General features: G+C 33.5%; 1 long non-coding RNA gene across 1 annotated transcript; it reads right to left on the minus strand.

The window, feature by feature from the left end:
- Nucleotides 1-237: 237 nt before the first annotated feature.
- Nucleotides 238-8,584, minus strand: LOC114077276. The gene is made up of 2 exons (XR_003578403.1): nt 8,468-8,584; nt 238-526 (listed from the first exon to the last, which is right to left on the minus strand). It is a non-coding gene; the product is annotated as an uncharacterized LOC114077276 (long non-coding RNA).
- Between the last annotated feature and the right edge of the window lie 18,982 nt (nt 8,585-27,566).

A 27,566-nucleotide genomic window follows, 5' to 3' on the forward strand; every position in this document is an offset into this window, starting at 1 on the left:
CTAGGAATACCCCCTAGATGTAACCGCGTCGTCGTCCTCTTTGAGGACTAAGACTAACCTCTTAGCTTACATCTTTACACTCATAGGTCGAAATTACCAGAAATTTAAAACTTTTTACTACTTCTTCATTGAGGTTTACATAGACCTCTACATACACATAATAGATATATAATGAGTATACATATACCCTTCGTATAGGAAGATTACTTAGTCTTATACTTTTATTGCACATAGATATATATAAAATATAACAGTCTCAAATAGTCATCTCATCTCATAACCATCTAGTAAGAGTATATCAAACTAGGCCTAGCGCATACATCAATAAAACAAGACCACATATAGGTCATACAATGTTTCGTATCCAAATGAAAAAGGAAAGAATATAAAAGTATTGAACACTAAAGCAATATCATAGGCTTGATAGTGGCATCACCCTCGGAAAGTGAGGACCTACCCTACTTAGATGATTAAGCGATCCCAGTCTTCTTCAAGTTGTCTCCGAAATCCCTTCAATGACCGGAACCTAAAATGTTGGGAAAAGGAAGAAATGGGGTTAGTACACCACTTTGTACTAAGTATGAGACCATATGAACATATAATATCAAATCATGCTAAAAAGGGACATTTCATTAAGTACGCAATTTTCTTCAAAACCTTTATGCACATTCAACATGACCATACCAATCAATAAGACATATGAATTAAGTCATAGGCATGTGAATCACAAGACCAACAATACATAGTATAGTCAAGCCAATGAACATATCAACATATTTGCATATAAAATGAATATCACTCTATCATCAAGTTATGACTTCAACAAGCATGAATAAGAATACATTTCAACATAACCTAAGTAAGACAATTACTCATGAACCCCTATAAAGTCAACAAGTGCAATGACAAACCTTACTCAATCTAGTAACTCAACAAGAATCATGACCAACATCCCACTTTACATAACATACCATTAAGAGTACACAATATCATTCTTTAGCATTATAGACCAAATACATGTTCATAAGAGTAATGGACATCACATATTATCATTAACATGTAGGATCATCATATACATATCATTTACATTTATAAGCATATACATACATAAGAACATCCTCCTAAGACTCCCCTTAAGGCTAACAAGTGCAATGTATAGGTAGAGTCCCATACCCCTGCCTAGACTAAGATAAACCTTTAGGTTATCTTAGTTAGAGTTCCTTCCTTTAGTTCATTTTACCTTTTGGGAACATCTTGCCTTAACGGACACCACATGATCTCGTGTGGAATCCGGTGTCATGAAACCCTACACCAAAAGAAGGGCGGACTACTTGCCAAGGTAGTACCAAAACATGAACATAACAACTACGTGGATCCAGTAGCTAGTATTCCTATGGGAGCAACATAGTTCAAGAACTAGGAGATATAGTTGGGACCCTCTTTATGCTACATGCATTATAGTCACCAATCTCAAGAGTACATTAGTGATCCTACCTTACGTATGTGGGAAGGGACACTCCTCACTCTAGTTTACTCGGTGCTAAGCTAGAGTCCCTTTTGAAATGTCTTTAATGCCTTTATTAATCATCATAGCTTAATGTAGGTCATAGGGTCTAACCCTTGTATAAACATCATCATCATCATAGATCAATAAGAATTGAATGAGTATAGTCCTTTCATTACAATTCATATAAGTGAGGTTAGAACATTTACATATCACTTCATGATAAGGCACATTGGTAAATCATTCACCATCCTTATAAATTTACATCTTAGCCAACACCTCACAAATCATAGTCAAGGCATTTCAATTCAACATTATACCAACCCTATAAATCCTAATACAAGGCATACTCCAATACAATATCATGACTTAATCACAATTTACCATAATTGAAGTAAGTAATAGTGATCACAAGACTTACCAAGTCTTCTTCATCATCCATCATCAAGGTCTTACCGTCAACCCTTAATGCAAACCAATTAGGGTATAATATCATTATATAACCATAATCAACATGATAATAAGGCCAATTGAATTACCACTTCACAATCCAATACTAGTTCATAGCTTAAGATAAGATACTTAGGTCAATTCATAACATAAATCATAACATAGATCAACATACTCAAGAACTAGAATAATAGGACTATAATTCATATTAATTTAGTCATGTTTGATACAAAAATATAATCTAGTAGTAATTCAACCAATAACAAATTCAATTGAACAAACATTACCCAATTCACATCAAGATCACAACCTAGGGTTAAGGGGTAAAGGGGTAAAGGTCATCTTCTACAAACTACAATTCATCAAGATATATCATAATTAAGTTAGAATACATGTTAATATATTCATAATATCCAAAATAAATCATAAACAAATCAATTCATAGTATGAATTTCGAGATTGGAAAAGACCCACTTGAAAACCCAACTTTTGAAATCAATTTGATGGAACCCTTTGAGGAAAGAGATCTCAAAGGTGAAAGAGATATCATACCTTACTAATTGATGAAGATTGATGGAGAAACTTGACTCTTTACATCCCTTAAACCCTCTTCTAACTTGGTCTTCAATGGAGTTCTTCACTAGAAAGAGAAAGAAGAGAGAAGGAAGAGAGTTTTGCATTTTTGAATTATCAGAGTTTTAGTTAGTCTTACTTAGGTTAGAGCTTTATATAGGGGGTTAAATCACTTAATTAGACATCCCCTAACCCCTAATTAACTTCGTAAATAAACCAATTAATTAATTAACCTAAGCTGAAATGTGCAGTAAAAACAAGCTCTCACAGACGACACCATGATCGACAGATCATGGGTCAATCGATGTCCAATCCCCCCTTCCGTGCTGCATATTCATTGGTAAATCCAAAGACTTCAAAAGATTCCCTTCAAGAATTTGGCTAAGTGTTGGTCGTTGGATGGCATCGACGCCCCGTTGATCAACCTACGCCCCGTCGTTTCCCCTCGTGGGTGCACAATGCCCAGGCAGTCTTGGACCCCAAAATGCAAGGGTCCTCATCAAGGGGCCTTGGTTGGTCCTTGGGGGGTCATGCTCGGATGTTTCGTCTATGAATTAAATCTAATACATGTTAGACACCCTTCCACCAATTTTCATCATTTTCCGACTCCTAAAAGCTAGTCAAATAGGCTAAGGCACGCTAGCACCTCATTGAACTATTTTCTGGATGTTTTGGTTTCTAGACTTCCTAAATGAATATATTCATTAAAATATACCTTAAAACAGTGTTTAATCCTTATGAAACTTATGTTAGGCTCTAGAACACGTCTTGGATTTTCGAAGTGTTACAAAGAGAGTCAGGTTGCATGGAGTTCCATTGTCTATCATCTCAGATAGAGGTCCTTAGTTTGCCTCTTTTTTTTAGGATGTCATTTTAGAAAGTTCTTGGTACTCTTGTTAATCTTAGCACAACATTTCATCCACAAATGGATGGTAAGGCAGCGCGTACCATCAGACCTTAGAGGACATGTTTAGAGCTAGTGTGGTCTATTTCAAGGGTAGTTGGAATGATAACCTTCCTTGTATAGAGTTTTCTCAAAATAATAGCTACCATTTAAGCATTCAGGTTGCCCTTTATGATGTGTTGTATGGGCGTAGATGCAAATTTCTAGTTGATTGGTTTGAAATAGGTGAAACAACCTTAATAGGACCAGATTCATTTCATGATGTCATGGAAAAAGTTCATATAATTAGAGATAGACTTAAGATAGCATATAGTCACCAGACATCCTATGCAGATGTAAGGAGAAAGGACTTGGAGTTCCAAATTGATGATTGGTTTTTTTCTAAAAGTGTGACCTATAAAGGGGGTGACGAGATTTGGAAAGAACGGAAAGCTCAGTCCTAGATATGTATATCCTTACAAGATCTTGAAAAGATTTGGTAATATGGCTTATGAGTTAGAGATGCCAGCATAACTAGCAGCAGTGCATCCATTTTTTCACATTTAGTTGTTGAAGAAGTGTGTGGGTTATCGAACATGTATTGTACCTTTGAAAAGCATCGTTGTGAAAGATAGTCTCACTTATGAAAATGTACTAGTTGAGATTTTTGATTGTCAGGTTCGAAGGTTGAGAAAGAAAGAAGTCACTTTAGTTAAGGTTTTGTAGAAGATTCAGCCCGTAGAGGGAGCTACTTGGGAAGCAGAAGCACCCATGAAGGCCAAGTATCCTCATCTCTTTCCTTCTGATTCCATTACAACTTAAGGTAATAGTTCCTCACTAGTATTTCAGTTACTCATGCGTAGCCTTTGTATTAGTATCATGTTCCTTCAGTTTTATCATGTTCCTTCATTTTTATACTGACATCTACAACGCATTTGCATGTTTTTGGTACTTTGTTCAGTCAGAAATTAGTTTCTGATAATTACTGGTAGGGTTTGCAGCTCTTTCCCTCACTATCGTGCTAGTTGAGACTTTATTCGAGGATGAATGTTCCCAAGGAAGAGATAATGTACCACCCCATATGCTAGAACTACAAAAATACAGATTTCAGAAGTTTCAGGTGCCACCGATGGGCACCACCCACGGACTGTAGGGTGATACACGGTTCGTCCTGGTGGCCTGTGGTTCACCACTTGCAACCCTTCCAAGAAAAGACCAGAAAATCGTCCAAGGGTTGATCCACAATATCCTAAAAAGATTTAGTAAAATGGCTTATGAGTTTGAGCTGCCAGCAGAACTAGCAGCAGTGCATCCGGTTTTTTGCATTTAGCTATTGAAAAAGTGTGTGGGTGATCCAACATCTATGGTATCTTTGAAAAGCGTGGTTGTGAACGCTAGTCTAATTTATGAAGAGGTACCAGTTGAGATTCTTGATTGTTTAGGCTCGAAGGTTGAGAAACAATGAAGTCGCTACAATTATGGTATTGAGGCCCTAAAATCAACTCTTTGAAGCCGAAAGACGGACGACCAGAACGGACCGTTGGTCCATCCACGGTCTATCAGTCTGTTCCGTAGGTGGCTTCAATTGATTTTAAGTCAGGGGTTGTTAGGAGTTTTCCTTATACGTTGGACCCTTAAATTACGTCGTTTAACCCTAAGCTATATAGTTTTATGCTAGTAAAAGACTAGAAGCTAACCTAATCAATTAACCACTAAAATCAAGAGAAAATTAGAGTAAAAATCCTAGGGAAAGTCGATCATCCTTAGTTCACGAACGCAACAAGCTATCATCATTTCCAGCCCCGAAATCAAAAGATTTCTCCGTGAAATTGTCACCAGGTATGTGGTATTTCACTAGTGGGTTCATTTGACCCATTAGGTTACTATAATTTTCAGTAAGATTCTTGATTCTCTTCATATTATCTTAGACCTAGGGTTTCTAGAATTTCAGTAGATTACTATGAATAAGTTATTTTAGTGCTCCTAATTAGATTATCGTAATTTTAGTATCGTTTTACGTATATTTCTTCATAAACTCAGAACTCTATTGGTATAGTTATTTTGGTTCATGAATTACACATTCTAGGTTAATTATTTCAGATACGCATACCTTAGATTCGAATGTTTTCTTATTAGTACATTAATGTTGCATTTTCAGTTAGCATGTATGTATTTTGAGCTATCCAGTATTATTGAAATCGAGTCATAATTATTAACTACATAATTAATTGGGAGTAGGCTTAATATCAAGTGGACTAGGGTCAAGTCACCTTCATGTCCCAGAACTACGTGGCCCCATAGGGTATGTCCCTTTTGTGGGCATATGTTTAGCGATCATGCTAGTCATTGCCTTTATACCTCTGCCAGGGTATATTGTGTCCTCTCGATGAAGCTTATACATCGAACATCACATTTAGCTCATGTGGTTTATGTCGGTTATTAGTAGCTCCCCAGTCAGATTCTAGTGCATTGACAAGATTATCAGTTAGAGTTCAACATTCAGTTTCAGCATGTTATGCACTTGATCATTGCATTCAGTTGGTTCATGTTCAATATTTTTCACTGTATTATCATGCTTATCTTATACCATTTGTTCAGTTATGCATATTTTTCATTTTTATTCTGTCCTACATTCTCACTACCTTTCAAGTACTGACGCATACTCCGCGCTACATCTTCTCGTGATGTAGGTTAAGGTCCTTAGCATTGAGATCACGCATAGATCAGTTTCCGATCTCTAGTTCAATAACATTTGTGGTGATTCCTCATTCTTAGAGCACAATTGACATGATTATTTCTTTTCCCTTTAGTCCTTAGTTTCAGTTTTTGCTACATCTAGCTGGGAAATGTCCCAACTTTTCTATTATGTTTGAGGCTTTATTTCAGACATAGTTAGATTCAATGTTAGCCTTGAAGTTTAGTATTTTAGTTGTCATTAAACTCATAGAATATTTATTCACATATAAACGAGTATTTCCCATAATTTCATGTTATGATATGTTTTTAGCTTACGCACAATATATCTATTTCAGCAAATTTTTACTTATGCTTATGATATGCTAGCAGGGTTAGCTTAGGGTTACCCTTGATCCTAGATCTTGTGTCCGCATCTTGGGTGTAGCTCACAATTGATGTTTAAAGGACTCTTATCCATAGTCTGGAAAAAAACCCTTATAACTCATCCTAGCACTTCATCTGCCTATTGTCATAAGCAGAATAAAACTCATTCTAGAGAGATTCAAGTAAAATCTATCAAGAAAAGAGTTCAGGTCAATTTATAAATTCCACAGTAAAAAATAACTTTATTTATCACTTACATTACTATGTAAAATTTATGGAAAATTTTCACACATGATTATAAGAGTTGCTTATATATTAGAAACTACCAACAGATTTTTCTCCAGCACTAGTACTGTGCGCTGATTAAAATATATGAAATCGTAAAATATATAGTAACCCTTGTTTCAGTGTTCCGTGCTCAGTAGCGGTCTCATTTGATCACAAAGGATAATACGGTAGTAAGGAACAACAAAATTACAAAAGGGACACATGAAAAAAACAAATAACTTATAAGAATGGCCTAACAGATCAGTGCCATTGCCATATTGTAAACTGGACGATAGAGATTTTATGGTTAAGTTTATCAAGACTTGTTCTGGCAGGCCCTGCTGAAGATGATAGACTGAAAAACTCCTATTCTATTTTTGTGAGGACCAATATATCTCTGTGTCTATATTTTGTTTAACAAATGAATTTTTCTTTATAAGATACAAAGAAAAAAAACAAAAAATGCGTGTACTCATGTATGTACAAAAATAGTGCATAGAAGAAACAAAAGTGCCAAAAATATATAATTTAGTAGGACTTAGTCTGTTAGTCCGTCACTAGATTGAAAAGGACCCAAACAAATAAAATTAACAACAATGGTTAATAAACAGGGTTGAAGCAAACCAGATTTATGGTAAATTGAACACCATAGCTCTTGGCATAAATTGTACCAATTACATAAATCTTATCGGTACTGATAAGCGTTATTATATTTTGATTAAAATACTTCAAACCTATATCAAAATTATTCTGATGTTAAAAGGAATTAATATATCAGTCTATACAGGCTCTTAGTCCTCATATTTATGTTAAACACTTGAAAATTCATCATATTTTTTCTTATCTTATAGGAAAGTATAAAAAGGACTATGTGTGAATTGAGTTTCTATAAATTATATAACTTCAATACAAGAAAATTATAGGGAGTTAACAGAAATGACATTCTAGAAATCAACATTGTTTAAGAGTAACTAAATAAAATAGAAAATATCCTAATTTTTGTGTAGATCATTTCTGTACATTTCATCCCAACATATATCTATTAAGGAGCCAATTTTACATCCTCTTCTAATAATTTGACAATACATATGACATCGTGTAATTGTACTTTATAATAGCTATGCTTCAAACTTGTACCAATTGAGGTTTGACTATATGAACATTAAATATGCATTCCTCGTTCCATTTGGAGTAGTTCCATTCCAACACTCAGATAATTATAAAGAATACTCTAATACTTCAGAGATTTTTTGTACTTTATACCAAAATACAAACCAGTAATGAACTAAAAGAATTCCTACAAAACAACATACTTGAAATAACTATGGCAACACAAAACAAACCTTAATCCATACCTACTGAAATTGCATGCGGATCTTGTGCTTTATTTTTAATTTGTATTTTGCTATATCTTGCGCATGTGAGGGGTAGGGAGGACGGTGTACACAAACATACCCTAACTTTTTAAGATAGAGAGACTCTTTTTGCTTGACCATCGACACAATATAAATTATAAACCATGAAAAAAATGAAAATCACAGGTGCGATTGTTTTTTTTTTTTAAATACAACCAAACATAGAAGCACAAGGGAGAATCATAATACTGAGAAAAGGAACAAAAAAATGTGCTTAAGCTCAAACAACTCATCCAGACCAACCTCACAATGAGGCAGTGAAATGAGATTGGGCTGAATAACATAATAATAAGAAGGAGATGTATAACTACTTACAATCCAAAGATATTTGTTGCTCATAAGAAGTCATAAAACCTGCAAAAAATCAAAGAAAATCATCAATATAACAAATGAAATCAATATTTTCAACCGTTAAAAAAAACACAACTCAGCTACCACAAATACCTAATACTCGAAAAGTGGTTATTTTTTTTATTTATATTGTAAAAGATGATACACTTGTTTGATGGAGAAGAAAGTAGTACATGTGTGTGACACAAACAATACATGTGTTAGATGGAAAGGGTATGCATAAATTTACCTTTAAAATTAATTCATAAGCTTTTGAGAGTTCAACTTTCAGTACAATCATAATAACTATCTGTACAATTATACAGTGCAGCGTTCGTCCCACACCTTATTCACTTATAAAATAGAGAAAATATGGGCAATGCAAGCTATCTTTTAATTTCTTTTGAAAAGCTTATATGTTTCTAATGATATATTTTACAATGTCTTAAATAATTATTTATTTTTAAAATATACTTATATGCACTGCATGCAATTTAAATTTCTTGAATAATTCAATTTTATATATTTAAGATTAAATGAATGCAATATATTTAATTAGCTGCATGTGGAAAATTGTTTGATAATAGACACATCTTCCTTATGATATTTTTCATAAAATATTTATTTATATTTCTAACTTATATTATTTCCTAACAATTTTGTTAAGATTTGGCAGAAAATATAATCCACAGGCAACAACGAGAGATACAATGCAATGTGAAACTTTATATAGGCAGTGAACTTTGGTAATTTGTTGAGAAAGTTCAACTTTTCAACAAAGGTGAAAGGTCTACCTTGAACTCTGCTCGACTCCACTATGAAATACTCTCCCAGACCATAAAACCTAGTAACGTCATAGTTCAACACTGACAAACCTTGTCTTATTTATTGGTCGGGACAAAATTGGCTACTATGTCAGCTTCTTTATCCACAAACTCTTACATTGTCTTTGCTCAAAGACGGACACTCAATTTTGATCCCCCTTTCATCAAATTACAGTTTTTGAGCTTCTAAGTTAATAAATTTTTTACCATTATTTCCTATCATCATCATTATTATAACAACTTGGTATTATTATTATTATTATTAGTAATAATAATAATAATAATTATTATTATAATAATAGTAATAATAATAATAATAATTTCAATTATCATTATCTTATTTTAAGTTTCCTATTTATTAAATTGGTAGTAAATTAATATTTTGTATCTATATCTATATTTGTATATATAATTTCTACATATAGATTATATATTGCATTAGTTATAATATTAGATATCCATCTTTATTAACAAATTTGAAGCCCAAATTGTAAATTTAATCAGCTCAGAATTGGCCCATTATCTATCCAAAATAACTAGGCTAAATCTGCCAAAGTAACTTGGCCCAATCTTGACTAATAACCTATTCTCTTCATTCTGTCCTAGAGAAAAATATAGGGTTCAAGAGTTTTTAGCAGTGCATCCTGTTTCCTTTCTTTCCTATCATTTTCAGAATAATAACAAGTTTTTGTCAACCATGGACAGAGGTTAGGGATTTTTTTTAAAAATGACATTAAGGTTTAAAAATAAATGGGTGGTGACATAAGTCTTAAGTATTGGTGTAGGTGACAATTATGTGATTAATGATTAAGGATTGTGGAGTTGCCCTCAAGTTTATAAGTTGACAGTTTGGTCCACTGAATTAAATGAAGGGTAAAAGGGTAATTTCACAATACCTAATTTAACCAACTTTTGGTAGAAATTAAATGAGGGGTAAAATGGTAAATTGACTATACCAAACCTAATTTAACCAATTTCGGTGGGAAAATATCGAGCCAAAAAAGAAAATAAAAGCTTCCCCCCCCCTCAAGCCGGCGTATTCGTCCTCCTCCGCTTCTTCTGCTCTCGTCTTTGCTTGCTTGCGTGCTTTCCTTTCTTCCTTATATGTTCATCTTCCTCTTCTTCTTCTTCTTATTTTTGTACATTGTGGGTCTTCGCTGGTAGTGCTTGTGCTTTCTTCTTCTTGAATAAGTTTTTTACCTAATTTGTAGCTGGTGGACCAAATTTCATTTTGTTCAATTGAATCACTGCGTAAGTGTTATACACCATTGTTTCTGGTAAGTACAATTAATAGTTATTTAATATCAATTCATTATCATCTGATCAGGGTACCTGCATTTTTTTCAATAATCTGCATTCGTGTTTTCAACATATTGTTATATATGTTGCAACAATTGACTATAATAACATATTATAGTCATATGTAGCAACATGTGATTTATTTTCACAATAGAACAATCATATGTAGCAAGATATGACTTACAACTCGCAACAGAATAGTCATATGTAGCAACATGTTATTTGTTTTCACAAGTGAACATTCATATGTAGCAACATATGACTTAATCTCGCAACAGAATAGTCATATGTTGCTACATATGATATAACTAAAAAATGTATCAACATGTTGATTTATTTTTCATAACAGAATAGTCATATGTAGCAACATATGACATACATCTCGCAACAGAATAGTAATATCTTGCTTCATATGATATAACTAAAAAATGTAGCAGAATGTGATTTATTTTTCACAACTAAACAGTCATATGCAGCAACATATGACTTATATCTCGCAACAGAATAGTCATATGTTGCTACATATGATATAACTAAAATATGTATCAACATATTGATTTATTTTTCACAACAAAACAGTCATATGTAGCAACATATGACTATTCTGTTGCGAGATATAAGTCATATGTTGCTGCATATGACTGTTTAGTTGTGAAAAATAAATCACATTCTGCTACATTTTTTAGTTATATCATATGTAGCAACATATGACTATTCTGTTGCGAGATATAAGTCATATGTTGCTGCATATGACTGTTTAGTTGTGAAAAATAAATCACATTCTGCTACATTTTTTAGTTATATCATATGTAGCAACATATGACTATTCTGTTGCGAGATATAAGTCATATGTTGCTGCATATGACTGTTTAGTTGTGAAAAATAAATCACATTCTGCTACATTTTTTAGTTATATCATATGTAGCAACATATGACTATTCTGTTGCGAGATATAAGTCATATGTTGCTGCATATGACTGTTTAGTTGTGAAAAATAAATCACATTCTGCTACATTTTTTAGTTATATCATATGTAGCAACATATGACTATTCTGTTGCGAGATATAAGTCATATGTTGCTGCATATGACTGTTTAGTTGTGAAAAATAAATCACATTCTGCTACATTTTTTAGTTATATCATATGTAGCAACATATGACTATTCTGTTGCGAGATATAAGTCATATGTTGCTGCATATGACTGTTTAGTTGTGAAAAATAAATCACATTCTGCTACATTTTTTAGTTATATCATATGTAGCAACATATGACTATTCTGTTGCGAGATATAAGTCATATGTTGCTGCATATGACTGTTTAGTTGTGAAAAATAAATCACATTCTGCTACATTTTTTAGTTATATCATATGTAGCAACATATGACTATTCTGTTGCGAGATATAAGTCATATGTTGCTGCATATGACTGTTTAGTTGTGAAAAATAAATCACATTCTGCTACATTTTTTAGTTATATCATATGTAGCAACATATGACTATTCTGTTGCGAGATATAAGTCATATGTTGCTGCATATGACTGTTTAGTTGTGAAAAATAAATCACATTCTGCTACATTTTTTAGTTATATCATATGTAGCAACATATGACTATTCTGTTGCGAGATATAAGTCATATGTTGCTGCATATGACTGTTTAGTTGTGAAAAATAAATCACATTCTGCTACATTTTTTAGTTATATCATATGTAGCAACATATGACTATTCTGTTGCGAGATATAAGTCATATGTTGCTGCATATGACTGTTTAGTTGTGAAAAATAAATCACATTCTGCTACATTTTTTAGTTATATCATATGTAGCAACATATGACTATTCTGTTGCGAGATATAAGTCATATGTTGCTGCATATGACTGTTTAGTTGTGAAAAATAAATCACATTCTGCTACATTTTTTAGTTATATCATATGTAGCAACATATGACTATTCTGTTGCGAGATATAAGTCATATGTTGCTGCATATGACTGTTTAGTTGTGAAAAATAAATCACATTCTGCTACATTTTTTAGTTATATCATATGTAGCAACATATGACTATTCTGTTGCGAGATATAAGTCATATGTTGCTGCATATGACTGTTTAGTTGTGAAAAATAAATCACATTCTGCTACATTTTTTAGTTATATCATATGTAGCAACATATGACTATTCTGTTGCGAGATATAAGTCATATGTTGCTGCATATGACTGTTTAGTTGTGAAAAATAAATCACATTCTGCTACATTTTTTAGTTATATCATATGTAGCAACATATGACTATTATGTTGCGAGATGTAAGTCATATGTTGCTACATATGATATAACTAAAAAATGTAGCAGAATGTGATTTATTTTTCACAACTAAACAGTCATATGCAGCAACATATGACTTATATCTCGCAACAGAATAGTCATATGTTGCTACATATGATATAACTAAAATATGTATCAACATATTGATTTATTTTTCACAACAAAACAGTCATATGTAGCAACATATGACTTACATCTCGCAACATAATAGTCATATGTTGCTACATATGATATAACTAAAAAATGTAGCAACATGTGATTTATTTTTCTCCGCAGAACAGTCATATGTAGCAACATATGACTTACATCTCGCTACAGAATAGTCATATGTTGCTACATATGATATAACTAAAAAATGTATCAACATGTTGATATATTTTTCAGAACCGAACATTCATATATAGCAACATATGACTTACATCTTGGAACAGAATAGTCATATGTTGCTTCATATGATATAACTAAACAATGTAGCAACATGTGATTTATTTTTCACAACAGAACAGTCATATGCAGCAACATATGACTTACATCTCGCAACAGAATAGTCATATGTTGCTACATATGATAGAACTAAAAATGTAGCAACATGTGATTTATTTTTCATAATAGGACAGTCATATGTAGAAATATATGACTCAAATATCTCCATAGAATAGTCATATGTTGCTACATATGCTTATTCTTCATAATTAGTAATTGTTTTTTAATTATTTTCTTCAGGTACAATATCATTATTTGTAGGTATTGATTGTCATGGTGAATGGATCGAGAAGAAAAATCGATTCATATAGTGTTGGGAGGATAGTAAAAAACAAGGAGCCGGTTCAGTAGGGATGTATGTTGAAAGAAACATTTTGTATGATGAGTTCTTTAATTTAGTTGTGCAAAAGTCTGGATACAATTTTAAACTGAAAGATCTTGTCATGAGTTACATTCCCCATTTTTTTCATAATGAGAAGGTTTTACCTTTTAGAATAACTGATCAATCTAGTTTGAGTGTTTATTTGGGAGGAACAGAGAAACCGCCAATATTAAGAGTCTACGTGGAAGAAACTCCTATCGAGGAGGATCATAATGTAGACCAAGGCCAACAAGATATGTTTAAAGATGAATTTCATCCTGCGACATGAATAATCCTGATGATTAAATTGGAATAGGTGAAGGTGAAGGTGAAGGTGAAGGTGAAGCTCAAGCCGAAGGGTCGGACCTTGAGAGCAACTTTCCTCCCACACCTATAGTTGGCAGCAACAATCCATGTGCTTCTCAAACATCACGTTGGCAAATTCATTGAAAATTTCTTGCTTGAAAAAAGATTTTAGACTGAAAAAGGTGAACATTTCTCGTAATGTGTTTTCCTTTAAATGTTCATATCCGGATTGCAATTGGTGGCTGAGGGCTGTGAAGTTTACAAGTAGTGACAGGTTTGCCATTAAAATCTATGAAAAGTACCATACTTGTAGTTCAGAGCATCTTACAAGCCATAATCCCCACGCCACGGTAAGAGTCATAGGTAAGTACTTTGAAAATAGCTTTCCCCATGGTAAAGGCCCATCCGCAAGAGACATGTCAAATCAACTCAGCACAGAATTGGGTTGGAAGGTAAGCTATTGGAAGATTTATAGGGGCATGGAGCATGCTAAGTCTAATGTTAGGGGAACACATTAGCACAGGTACACAGTGCTTAATGCGTACCGGTATATGCTTGAAGTTGCAAATCCAGGAAGCAAGACGACATTGTCGCTCGATGAAAATGGGAGGTTCCAGTACTTCTTTGTATCATATGTTGCTTAGATAATTTGTTTTCAAGAAATGAGAAAAGTAATAGTCGTTGATGGTACATTTCTAAGGAGCAAGTATGGAGGAGTTCTGCTATCGGCGGTGGCACAAGATGCCGAGAATCATATATTTCCAGTGGCTTTCTGTGTCGTGGACAAGGAATATGATGCCTCATATGAATATTTTTTTCAAAATATGAGAATATTTGTAGATGATACTGATGAGTTGTGCATTATCTCTGATAGGTATCCAAGTATTCGAAAGATGGTTTCGAGAATCTACCCTGCATCTCATTATGGTTGTTGCATGAGACACCTTGGCAAAAATATTCGAAATAACTTTCACAATTCAAATGTAGTGTCCCATTTTTATAAAGAATCAAAGGCGTACGATATATGTGAGTTCAATGACCATTTCAATCAAATAAGATATTTGGTACCAAAGGCCGCTGAATCTCTTGAACGTATTGGATTTCACACATGGAGTAGGGCATTTTGCCCGGGAAATAGGTACCGTCTCAATTGAGTTTATTTTTACTTTATGTGTTTTGTTTGATTTTTATCTGTTGTTGTGTAGATATAACATTATGACGTCAAACATCGCGGAATCGGTGAATGTTATGTTTGATGTTGAAACAAAATTTTCCATTGTCGCTCTATTTGAAGAAGTAAACAGGAGATTTACATTGTTATTTCACCAGAGGCGTATGGAACTAGTGCACTCCGCATATAGATTTGTTCCTTCAATTGAAAAAGACATATTAGACTATGTCAACGCGGGCAACAAGTTTTTGGCCCATCAAATCGCTAATTACAAGTTCAATGTCACTGATCATGGAGATGGTACTATTGTGGATCTACAAAGAAGAACTTGTACTTGTAGAATTTTTTATTTGGACAAAATACCTTGTCCACATGCCATGGCAGCGATTCGATCCCAACATGGTGATGATTTTGGAAATCAGATTTACTTGTACTCCTCTCTATATTATTCAGTGAAAAAATACATAATGGCATATTTTCAGGAAATTCACTCGGTGCCAACTGAAGATTCTTGGATTGTCCCTTTGGATATCATACAGAGAGAAATACCTCCTCCATTGTTGATCCAAGTAAACCCGGAAGAAAAACATGTAAGGGACGGCGTGGAGTTGGTGAATCATTTCCAACAAGAAAAAATAAGTGTTCAGTATGTAGGGACTTTGGCCACAAAAAAACTACATGCCCAAATTGAAATGCCTCATAAGAAGTGTTAAGCATTGTGTTGTTGAACTTTAATGAATGTTCTTTCTTATTTGAGGATGATCTCTATTATATAATCTTATTTAGAAATGCCCCAATGCGTGATTTGTTGCTCTTCTTTGTTTTTGTGTCAACACATGTCAAATGTTGCTACAGGATATACTAGATGAGGCAACATATGCAACAAATGTTGCTACAGATGAATCAGCTACATATGCCACATGTTGTGATGGACAAATGTTGCTACATATAATCATCTGTAGCAACATATGACTCAAATGTTGCTACATATAATAACATGTAGCAACATATACTTTTAAATAATGATTATGTGGGACTGTGCTTTTAGATATATTAGATGTGGAAACATATGCAATAAATGTTTCTATAGACGAATCAGTTGTAGCAACATATGCCACATGTGACGGATGAATGTTGCTACATATAATCATCTGTAGCAACATATGACTCAAATGTTGCTACATATAATCATATGTAGCAATATATAATTTCAAATAATGATTATGTGGGACTCTACTTTTTGATATATTAGATGTGGCAACAGATGAAATAAATATTGCTACAGACGAATCAGCTATAGAAACATATGCCACATGTTATGACGGACGAACGTTGCTTCATATAATCATCTGTAAAAACATATGACTCAAATGTTGCTACATATAATCATCTGTATCAACATATACTTGTAAATAATAATTACGTGGGACAGTGATTTTAGATATATTAGATGTGGCAACATATGCAATAAATGTTGCTACAAACGAATCAGCTGTAGCAACATATGCCACACGTTGTGACGGACGAATGTTGCTACATATAATCATCTGTAGCAACATATGACTCAAATGTTGCTACATATAATCATCTGTAGCAACATATACTTTTAAATAATGATTACGTGGGACTGTGCTTTTAGATATATTAGATGTGACAACATTGCAACAAATGTTATTAGATAATACCATTTGTTTAATAATTATGACTCTTCAGTTCACTATGTTGAAACGTCATGTCTTGCAACATTTCAAAATTGTTGGCCTTTATAAGAACACAAGAAGGGAGAGATAAGTCAAAAGTTGTCTTCTCTTCTTCTTCATTCTCAAAAATGGCTTCAACTAGTTTAAACCTCTTGGAATCCCTCCCGACTGAACTAGTAATTCTTATCATAGAAAGGGTTGTTTCCTACTCTCTAGAAGATTTAGTTAGTGCTAAATTATGTTCTAGGTTCCTCAATGAAGTTGGTAATGAACGTTCTGTATATAAGAAGGTTACATTGGCCAGCTTTCCCACTGAATCTACATGGACGACGAATCAACATGCCGTGTCTTTCATGAATATTTGCATAGCATCGGAGAACTTAGAAGCCTTATACAGAATAGGCGTGGTAATTTTACTGTTTTGTAGTTCTTTTTCACCTTGCATCAATTTATTTTGTAATCTTAATGTGTTTTTTCATTTATAGTTTTTCAATCGTAATGACCCAACAGCATTGAGAATGGTTAAAAAAGCAGCAGAAGGTGTCCACCAAGGTGCAGAGTATGTGCTTGCCATAATTTCAATATTTGAAGGCGGTATTTCAATGAGAGAAGACTTTATGTACATTGCCAACATGAAAAAACATGCCAGTAATAGTGAGAAGATGTCAACACCATTTGCGGTGCATTTTAAATTCAATGTGTGTGCAAGAACCTAATATTTTGGGTGTAAGACCCATTTGTTGCACTCTGCATCAACCCCAACAAAATGCTTGCAGGATTGGTTGGTCCATAGGAAGTGACGATAAAGACGATATTCGTTGCGAATTATGTATTTGTGATGTAGAACTAGATTATCTAGTTAAATTTCTTCCACATACTACTGTGTAAGAATAATTTGATTTAATATGTGATTGTTTTTTATATTTATTTTGAAATTACAGATGTGGCAACATATTATATTACATATGGTGAAAATGTTTCCTTCACTTGTTTCATACTTATTTCCGAATTATGATATAACAAATTATGGTCATACACAACACTCTTCATTGTTATACCTTATTATTATTGATTATTTATGTTCTAAATCGATCGAATCATCTATTAGTGTCTCCTTGATTTTTCATCTGTAGCAACATATGCAGTTTCTATTGTTAAATTCGCAACATATAACGAAACTGTTGCAACATATAATTATAACAAATGAATTTTTTGGGCTTAATTCAATTAAATTGTCACGTAATTCGATATGTAACACCAATATATAGTCCTACAACATGTCTAAGTAACAAATTATGGTCGTTAACAACACTCTCCATTGTATTATAGCAATTATATATATAAAGACAATCATCTCACTAGTTCATCATACATTGTCCTAGTAAATCCATATGATAGTTATATAACACCCTTCTTAATAGTTGTTCCAAATGTTATACCTTATTATTATTGATTATTTATGTTCTAAATCAGTAAAATTTGGTTCAAGTTTCCATTTTTCCTTTCCTAAATCGATCAAATCGTCCATTACTGTCTCCTTGATTTTTCATCTGTAGCAACATATGCAGTTTCTGTTGTTGAATTCGCAACATGTAACGAAACTGTTGCAACATATAATTATAACAAATGACTTTTTTGGGGCTTAATTCAATTAAAATTGTCAAGTAATTCGATATGTAACACCAATATATAGTCCTATAACATGTCTAAGTAACAAATTATGATCGATAACAACACTCTCCATTGGATTATAGCAATTATATTTATAAAGACAATCATCTCACTAGTTCATCACACATTGTCCTAGTAAATCCATATGATAGTTATATAACACCCTTCTAAATTGTTGTTCCAAATCTTATACATTATTATTATTGATTATTTATGTTCTAAATCACTAAAATTTGGTTCAAATTTTCATTTTTCCTTTCCTAAATCGATCGAATCGTCCATTAGTGTCTTCTTTATTTTTCATCTGTAGCAACATATGCAGTTTCTCTTGTTAAATTCGCAACATATAACGAAACTTTTGCAACATATAATTATAAAAAATGACTCTTTTTTAAAAGTGGCCCAATGATAGGCAAAGCCCATTCCGTTTAACAAAAAGTAAAATAGGCCCAACCCATTCTAGAATACGTTTTCATTTTCATTTCAAGAATAGGGTTTTCAAGTTTTTCATCTCTGCCGCTTCAGTTTTGGCGCCTTTTTTCAAATCTAATTTGATTTTTGGTCAGTCACACTTTCTATATTTGATTCGCCTTTGGTTAAACCAAATTTCGGTACTCCAATGGTATGATGTCAAAAGCTATACTAAGTCGAATTTGTGATGAGGAAAATGATACTATGTTAAATGTTAAAATGTATTGCAAACATGGAGATGTACTTTCGATGCAAAATTCATGGTCAAAAGACTATCCAGGTCGCAGATTTTGGTCTTGTCCACGACATCGTGTATGTGTGTTTATTTCTAATTTTTTTTTAAGATTTCAGATCTCTTTATTATTTTTTGATTAAATTTTTTTTCTTTGTGGTATTTTAGGAAAACTCATGCAATTTCTTTAGATGGAGGGATCGTGAAGATGTTGATATACGATCCACGTTCGTTATTCTCCGATTGGCGAACAAAATAATGGAGTTGGACACTGTTGATGAAAGTCATATAAAAATAAGTACCAAATGGGGGATGAAGGAGAAGAAAAAGACCAAAAGTTGTAGCATCTGGAAGCTAATGTTGATGTTCTTTGTTTTTTTTTGTTGTATTTTTAAGCATTACCAAGAAAAGTTTTGTAGAGGATACAAAATTATTATGTAGTTGTGTACAACCAATACAATTATCATAGTTGTGGAATTAAATAGACGTAGTTTTGCACTCCTGATCAAACAACAAATTATTATGTAGTTGTGACGGACGAATGTTGCGATATACGCTTCAGCTGCAACAACATATGACTCTAATGTTGCTACATATAATCATTCGAAACAACAAATGATTCAGATGTTGCTACATATAATCATCAGTGGCAACATATGCAAAAAATGTTGCTACAGGCGAGTCATCTTTAGCAACATATGCCACATGTCGTGATGGACGAATGTTGCGATATACGCATCAGCTGTAGCAACATGTGATTCAAATGTTGCTACATATAATCATCTGTAGCAACATATAACTCAAATGTATCTACATATAATCACTTATACCAACGTATGACTCAAATGTTGCTACAACTGATTCGTCTGTAGCAACATATGCCACATGTTGTGACGGACGAATGTTGGGATATACGCATCAGCTGTAGAAACATATGACTCAGATGTTGCTACATATAATCAGCTGCAACAACATATGACTCAAATGTTGCTACATAAAATCATCTGTAGCAACATCTAAATCAAATGTTGCTACATATAATCACCTCTACGAACATATGACTCAAATATTGCTACATATAATCATCTGTAGCAACAAATGACTCAAATGTTGCTACATATAATCACCTATACCAACATATAACTCAAATGTTGCTAAAGTTGATTCGTCTGTAGCAACATATGCCACATGTTGTGACGGACGAATGTTGCGATATACACATCAGGTGTAGATATATCTGACTCAGATGTTGCTACGTTTAATCATATGTAGAATCATATGACTCAAATGTTGCTACATATAATCATCTGTAGCAACATATGCAACAAATGTTGCTAAATATAATCATTTGTAGGAACGTCTGACTCAAAGGTTACTATAGGCGAATCATCTGTAGCAACATATGCCGAATGATGTGATAGACAAATTGATAAAATAAACATTGTCTTTAATTACATTGTCTTTAAGATAAAATAAAATAACATATTTGATAAATTAAGCATTGTCTTTAATTACAAGCATAATGTCAAGGCTTTTAGCATTGAGATATTATCCCATTAGCCCAAATATATTGCATCCGTTCAATTAGATTGTCACGTAACATTGAACTAGGTGGATGCAATTCTGTCCGACTAATCAAGTGCTCAATGAATGCAATGGAATATGACCCGCACGCTGCTCTACTTGCATTTTGTACCATAGGTTCTATTCGACCGTGAAATTCTCATGGTTGAGTGAGAAACTTCTCTGGAAAATGATTCATTATTCCACTCTGTTTCAGCAATTTAGGCAGCAACTCGAAGACAGGTTGTATGAGTGTGAAAAACTTGTCATTTTCCGTAACCACCAGGTTGCAGTCATAAACATTGATCAATCCCCATGCAAGAGAATCTCGACAATCACGAAACAGTTACCCGAAATGTTCATGACTGTCAAAATCCTTTTTGCATCAATCCAATCCATGCCTCCAGGAGTTGGCCTAATACCCCTGACATAGTTAATCATATCATCATCCCATACAAAGTCATCTAGTAACTGACTCGTGCTTTTACCACCTGACATTGTTGCCTCATCGCTCATTTGATTATATCTATGTAGGAAGTTCATACAGAAGTTGAGATCCAGGATTCTATCTATGGGATCATAGTAGTCCGGGTATTTCCAATGCATCTGACGCATGAGGTTAAGGATTTCATCAATATTACTGAAATAAAAAATAATATTAAATAGTTAGGAAGAGTATTCATTGAAAAGACATATGAAAGAGTTAATAATATAAAAAGAAGGATTACCCAGTCTTCCCACCAAACTGTTAGGCTTGTCATGTTCCTGAAATCTTGACCGGTAAAAACATGCATGCCGTATTCCATTCGAATATCCTTTGCACCAGTTACCTTAATTACTGCTTCTTTTTCAACTACAGAGGGACACATATAAATATTCAACTTTTTATACTTCGTCACCTATTCCTCCATTATGGACCTTGGAATTTCTCCAAACATCTTCCTCTTCAAATTTTGCATTGCCTTGGAAAATGATTCTTTTCTCCGCTTGGCCTTTGGAGTACATGCAATGCATGCCGCACATTATTTGATACGATGCCCTTCACACCCCTCTTGTTTTTAAATTCATTGAAAACATCACTCATTTTTTGTAGATACATGATAAAATCTTCATCATGTTTCTTACACTTCTTACAGATAAATCCACAACATCGTCTACAAGAGGAAGCCCCTTCGTGTTGTCCTACACCAGCAGCAGCAGCAGCAACAACACAAGCAGCAGCAGCAGCAACACCAGCACATCATCAACATCAACCCCATCATGAGCGTAAAAAACAACTAATTCATTATTGACTTCATTAGGAACTCTCTCTCTTTTGATGGTTGTTGCTCTAGCCAACACCATTTTAACTCTATCCACAACATGATCAAAAATGATTTCAACCAACCCTAGAGTTATTAGATATGACATTTGCAATTCCTCTTCTGTTGGGGTAATCCATGGATGGATATCCTTAAATCGTAAAAATGAGTCATCAGTAAGATTTTTCTGTTGCAGTAGATGAATTGTCTGTCGCAACATGTGTCACAAATGTTGCTACAGATGAATCATCTATAGCAACATGTGTCACATGTTGCAACACATGACTCGTCTGTAGCAACATGTGACACAAATGTTGCTACAGACGAATCATGTGTTGTGACATGTGCCAGAAATGTGCTACAGATGAATTGTCTGTTGTTACATGTGTCACAAATGTTGCTACAGATGATTCATCTGTAGCAAGATGTGTAACATGTTGCAACACACGACTCGTCTGTCGCAACATGTGTCACAAATGTTGCTACACATGTTGCTACAGACGAGTCATGTGTTGCAACAAGTGACACATGTTGCTAAAGATGAATCATCCGTAGCATATTTGTGACACATGTCGCAACAGACAATTCATCTGTAGCAACAAATGAATTATTTGTAGCAACATGTGACACAAATGTAGCAACATATGCCTCTAATATACTAATAATAACTTACTACATCAAAAGGAGGGTTAAAAAGATCTGAAATATGCCCTTCTTTGGTAGTTTTTTCTTGCCATCAACATCTCATCATCCTTGGGGATGATCTCTCTTCTGCTGCAATTACTTTGTGGGTCAAATAAGGAATGACTTCAAATGCCCAAGCCTGTAAAAAAGGAAAACCTGTTAATAATCAAATGTTGAATTATTACTTAATATAATATAAAAAGATTAAAAACATTCAGCTTTACCATGAAAGCCCATGGAAAACTAAACAAGTTGCTGGTCTTTTTTCCTAAAGGCCTCAACATGTAGTCGACAGTTAGATGAAATCTCTCATGACCCCACGGGTAGTTCTTGAAAGCTTCAATATCCTGACAGAAATTGACATACTTTAAAAGTATGTTGTTGCCCAGATCCTTCTGCAAAAGAATATTATGTGTAAACCAAAGTAAGAACAATGACTCCTTGTGCTTCCTTGTTGTATCCTCCCGTTCCAACAAACTTAATAAGTCCGAATTTTTAAAGCTTTTGTCAACAAGGGACATCAAGTCCTTCTCTTCAGTTGGCAGTGACTGTTGTCCTGCTTCTTCTACTACTTTAACAATTTTCTTTCGTCGTGGTTCAGATTTAACAATGTATTCAGGGATGGTCTCAACAGGCTGATGACATTTTAGCCCTGTTACTATGGCAAACTCTATTATGCCAAAGAAAACTGGTCATAATAATTAATTAGAATTTATCCTTCTTATTGGGATTTTAAAAAAATGAACCTTCTTTTCAAAAGTTCATACACGATGGTCATTTGAAAACGTGGAAGTGGATCAATGTGTAAATCAAGAAAATGACCAAAACAACTATTTCTGAAAAAATCTTCCAATTGATTCCTCTTGAGGATATCCCTGAATTTGACGAATGGTCTTCCCAGGACTGACCTAATGATGCAATCACCATTAGCATTAGGCTGCAGATGAACAGTGAATGTGTCTGAATTCATGATTTTAATCCCATCATCACCACTAGTATTAAACTCTTCATGAAGTTCTTGTTCTTCTTCATGAACTTCATTTATTTTTTCTTGTTGTGCCACAACTACTGCTTCTGTATTTTTTTCCTTGTTCTTCCTGAACTTCATTTATTTTACCTTGTTCCTCAACTTCTTGTTTTGCATCTTCTTTCTCCACTACTTATCTTTGTTCATATTATTTTTGACAAAATTCTACTTTTGCTTGAGAAGAAGAAACCGCTTCAGTTGCAAGTTTTTCTAAAAGTTTAGTCTTTTCATTCGTCTTCCTATGAATTTTAGACCTAGCCTTCTTCTGGATCTTTGTTTGGTCAGATGTATCAATATAAAGTTTTCTTTTGACAAGAGCCATTATATTTGTATCTGCAACCACAAAAATAAAATATTTGAAAGCCACACACACATGAGCTACAACCACAAGTCAAAACAGGGCAATAAGCAGATAAGCACATATATTTCAAACCCTAATTAAATGTTACCTTACTTGAGAATATATATATCAATGATAAAGTAGAAAATATGAGGACAACACCGCCTTGCTGTAGAAGATGATCTGTCAAGGAAGGACTAAGAGAATCGAAGAGAAGAATGAGAAGTTGACAGTAGAGAAGAAATAAATAAATTTTGTGGAATACGAAACGACATTTATAGAAGATAGAGGAGAGAGGAGAGAGGGAAAATGAAAATTAAAACCATTTTTTTTTAATTTTGAAAATTCAAACAATGACATATGTTGCTACATTTATAATATATGTTGCTACATATATACTAACTGTTCCTACATATAATTTTTTCGTGTTTACATATATAGAAGAGAAATTAGTATAAATAAATAAATCTTGTGGAATACGAAACGACATTTATAGAAACAGGAGAGAGGAGAGAGGAGAGAGGGAGAATGAAAATAAAAGCGTTTAATTTTTTTTTAATTTCGACAATTCAAACTGCGGACATATGTTGCTATATATATACTATTTGTTGCTACATATATACGAACTGTTGCCACATATATGCTATCTCTTGCTACATATATGTTATCTGTTGCTACATATATACTATCAGTTGCTACATATATACAAATTGTTGCTACATATATACTATCTGTTGCTACGTATATACTATCTGTTGCTACATATATACTATCTGTTGCTACATATATACTATCTGTTAGTGCATATATACGAACTGTTGCAATATATAATTTTGTCGTGTTTATTACTATCGAAATTACATTTTAATTAACACTTTACCAATTGTTTTATACAAGTTATCAACAAAAAAAGTAATTCACAATGATAAGATATACATAACCACCTATCTAATCAATGGTTGTAACCTCAACATTTTCATCGATCATAGATTTTTTTAGTTCTACGCATCTCTGGGTCTTCATTATTACTAACGTAACCATTTCGAGCCTTTACAATCCCATAATTCCATAGGAGTGAAGCATATCTCAAGCAAAGGGTGTCAGGATTAATTCCACATGATGGTACTTGTAATCCATCACTCAAATACTCAGCGTATGAAGCAACAAAAATTCCGCAATCTCTGCATGGTATATCATCAATCCGAAAATATAATAACATCACATTTTGATAGTCGTAAGACAAAATAATATTATGATACTTACAGACTACTGCTTTCTTGTTGGGCAATACCAGTAACATGACTGACTTCAAATGGGTGAAATTTGTTCTTTCCTTGGTAACATTTAAGAACTGACAAGTTGGTTCGCTCATTTTGCTCAAAAATCCACTCAACTCAAGGTACTTTGACAACATTGTAGCCATCTTTTGAATCTCGGAGGATATTTTTCTATTAGACCTATTTGAGGACATGAAATCATACACTTGTATGCACCGTTCCTTCAATGCAACGACTGCCAAGATCCAATGGAATTCCCCATTACTATTTACAGGGACATAAACATCATCCGTCAAGTGCCAAGGCATTCCAGAAGGTATAGCATACCCTTTCATTATGTCAATGATTTTATCCTCATATTCATTAGAATTGTCAATGTATGTTTTGAAAAATCAACTAGTGGTGGTATATTGATATTCAGACTAAATCTTTTGCTTCGACTTCATACGCAAATAGTAAAATATGACATCCACATACAACACACATGCATCAAACAAGTGTATCAATTTAATTGTATATATTCATGTACTAAACAGTACATATAAAAGTGAGCATGGATTTACCTCTTCATTCCAGCACCTATTGGGTTGAGACATTACGTATAACCAGTCCTTATTCATTGGAAATGCAACTACTAAATCAAGTTCGTCAAATTCAATTTTTGAGCTGGCTAAGTAGTGATCCTCCTTGTTTCCTCTGCAATTGTGTAATCATTATAAATTATTATATATTGGACAACAAGAAGAAATTCCAATAATAGTTTAACAGCTTTACTTGCTTTACTTTACTTACTTTTTTGCATGATGCTTGTAAAGATCCTCTTTTATCCATTGAGAGAAGGATGATATTAGGTAAGTTGGACCCTGGCCGTCAATGTTAAAACCTTCAAATGGATATTGTCGCTTCACATCACAACAGACGACTTCGACTTTCTTTCCTTTCTTTTTTCGCTTTCGCTTTTTCTTTCTGCTTCTCCTTCTCCTTCTCCTTCTGCTTCTCCTTTGCCTTCTTCTTCTTCTCCTTCTCCTTCTCCTGTTTTGCCTTCTTCTCCTTTTCTTGATCTTCATTTGCCTTCTTCTCCCTCCCCTTCTCCTCCTTTGCCTTCTTCTCCTTCTCCTCCTTTGCATTCTTCTCCGTTTCATTCTCCTTCTCCTCCTTTGGCCTCTTCTCCCTTTCTTTCTTCTCAATAATCTAAGAAAGTGTTTGAGAAATAGATTTTTTCAATTTACTACATTTCAAAGGTTGTGAAGTCTTCTTGGATCTTTGCACATCAATATTATGAGACATTTACTTAGAAATATCACTGAGTTTTTTAACACGACTAATAAAATAATCATGTTGCTGCTCACATTCTTCGCATAGACAAAAAGAGCATTTTATGTTAGAAGATTGAGTTGTCATGGATGAAACTTCTTGTATCATTTCATCTACAAGGTAAATAAAAAAATATTTAGATTTTATAATTCATTATAAAATAATAATAGTAGTATGTTGAAACCGATGGATAGTCTGTTGCGATAAATTAACATTATGTTGCCACATATGTACCTGCTGTTGCACAACATATCCATCTTATGTAGCAACAGATGCATCATATGTTGATACATCTATACAAATTATTGCAACATTTGAATCTTATGCGGCAGCAGATGACCAACATATCAATTTTACAATTCATTGTTAAATAATATTAGTAGTATGTTGCAACCGATGGATAGTCAGTTGCGATAAATTAACATTATGTTGCCACATATGTACTTGCTGTTGCGCAACATATACATCTTATGTAGCGACAGATGCATCATATGTTGACACATCTGTACAGATTATTGCAACATTTGAATCATATCTGGCAACAGATGACCAACATATCACTAAAATGTGGCAACATACGCTAAAATCATATCAACAAAATGGCCAAAAAAAATAACAACAACAACGAAAAACGACTTTTCACTGAATGATAACATTGCAGATACATTTCCTCAAAATAAGGATTTTTTGAGTTGACTAATTTTCTTTCAAAAATGATAAATAATACACACCATTAAGTCGATTA

This window comes from Solanum pennellii, chromosome 5, assembly GCF_001406875.1.
Source record: "Solanum pennellii chromosome 5, SPENNV200".
NCBI lineage: Eukaryota > Viridiplantae > Streptophyta > Magnoliopsida > Solanales > Solanaceae > Solanum > Solanum pennellii.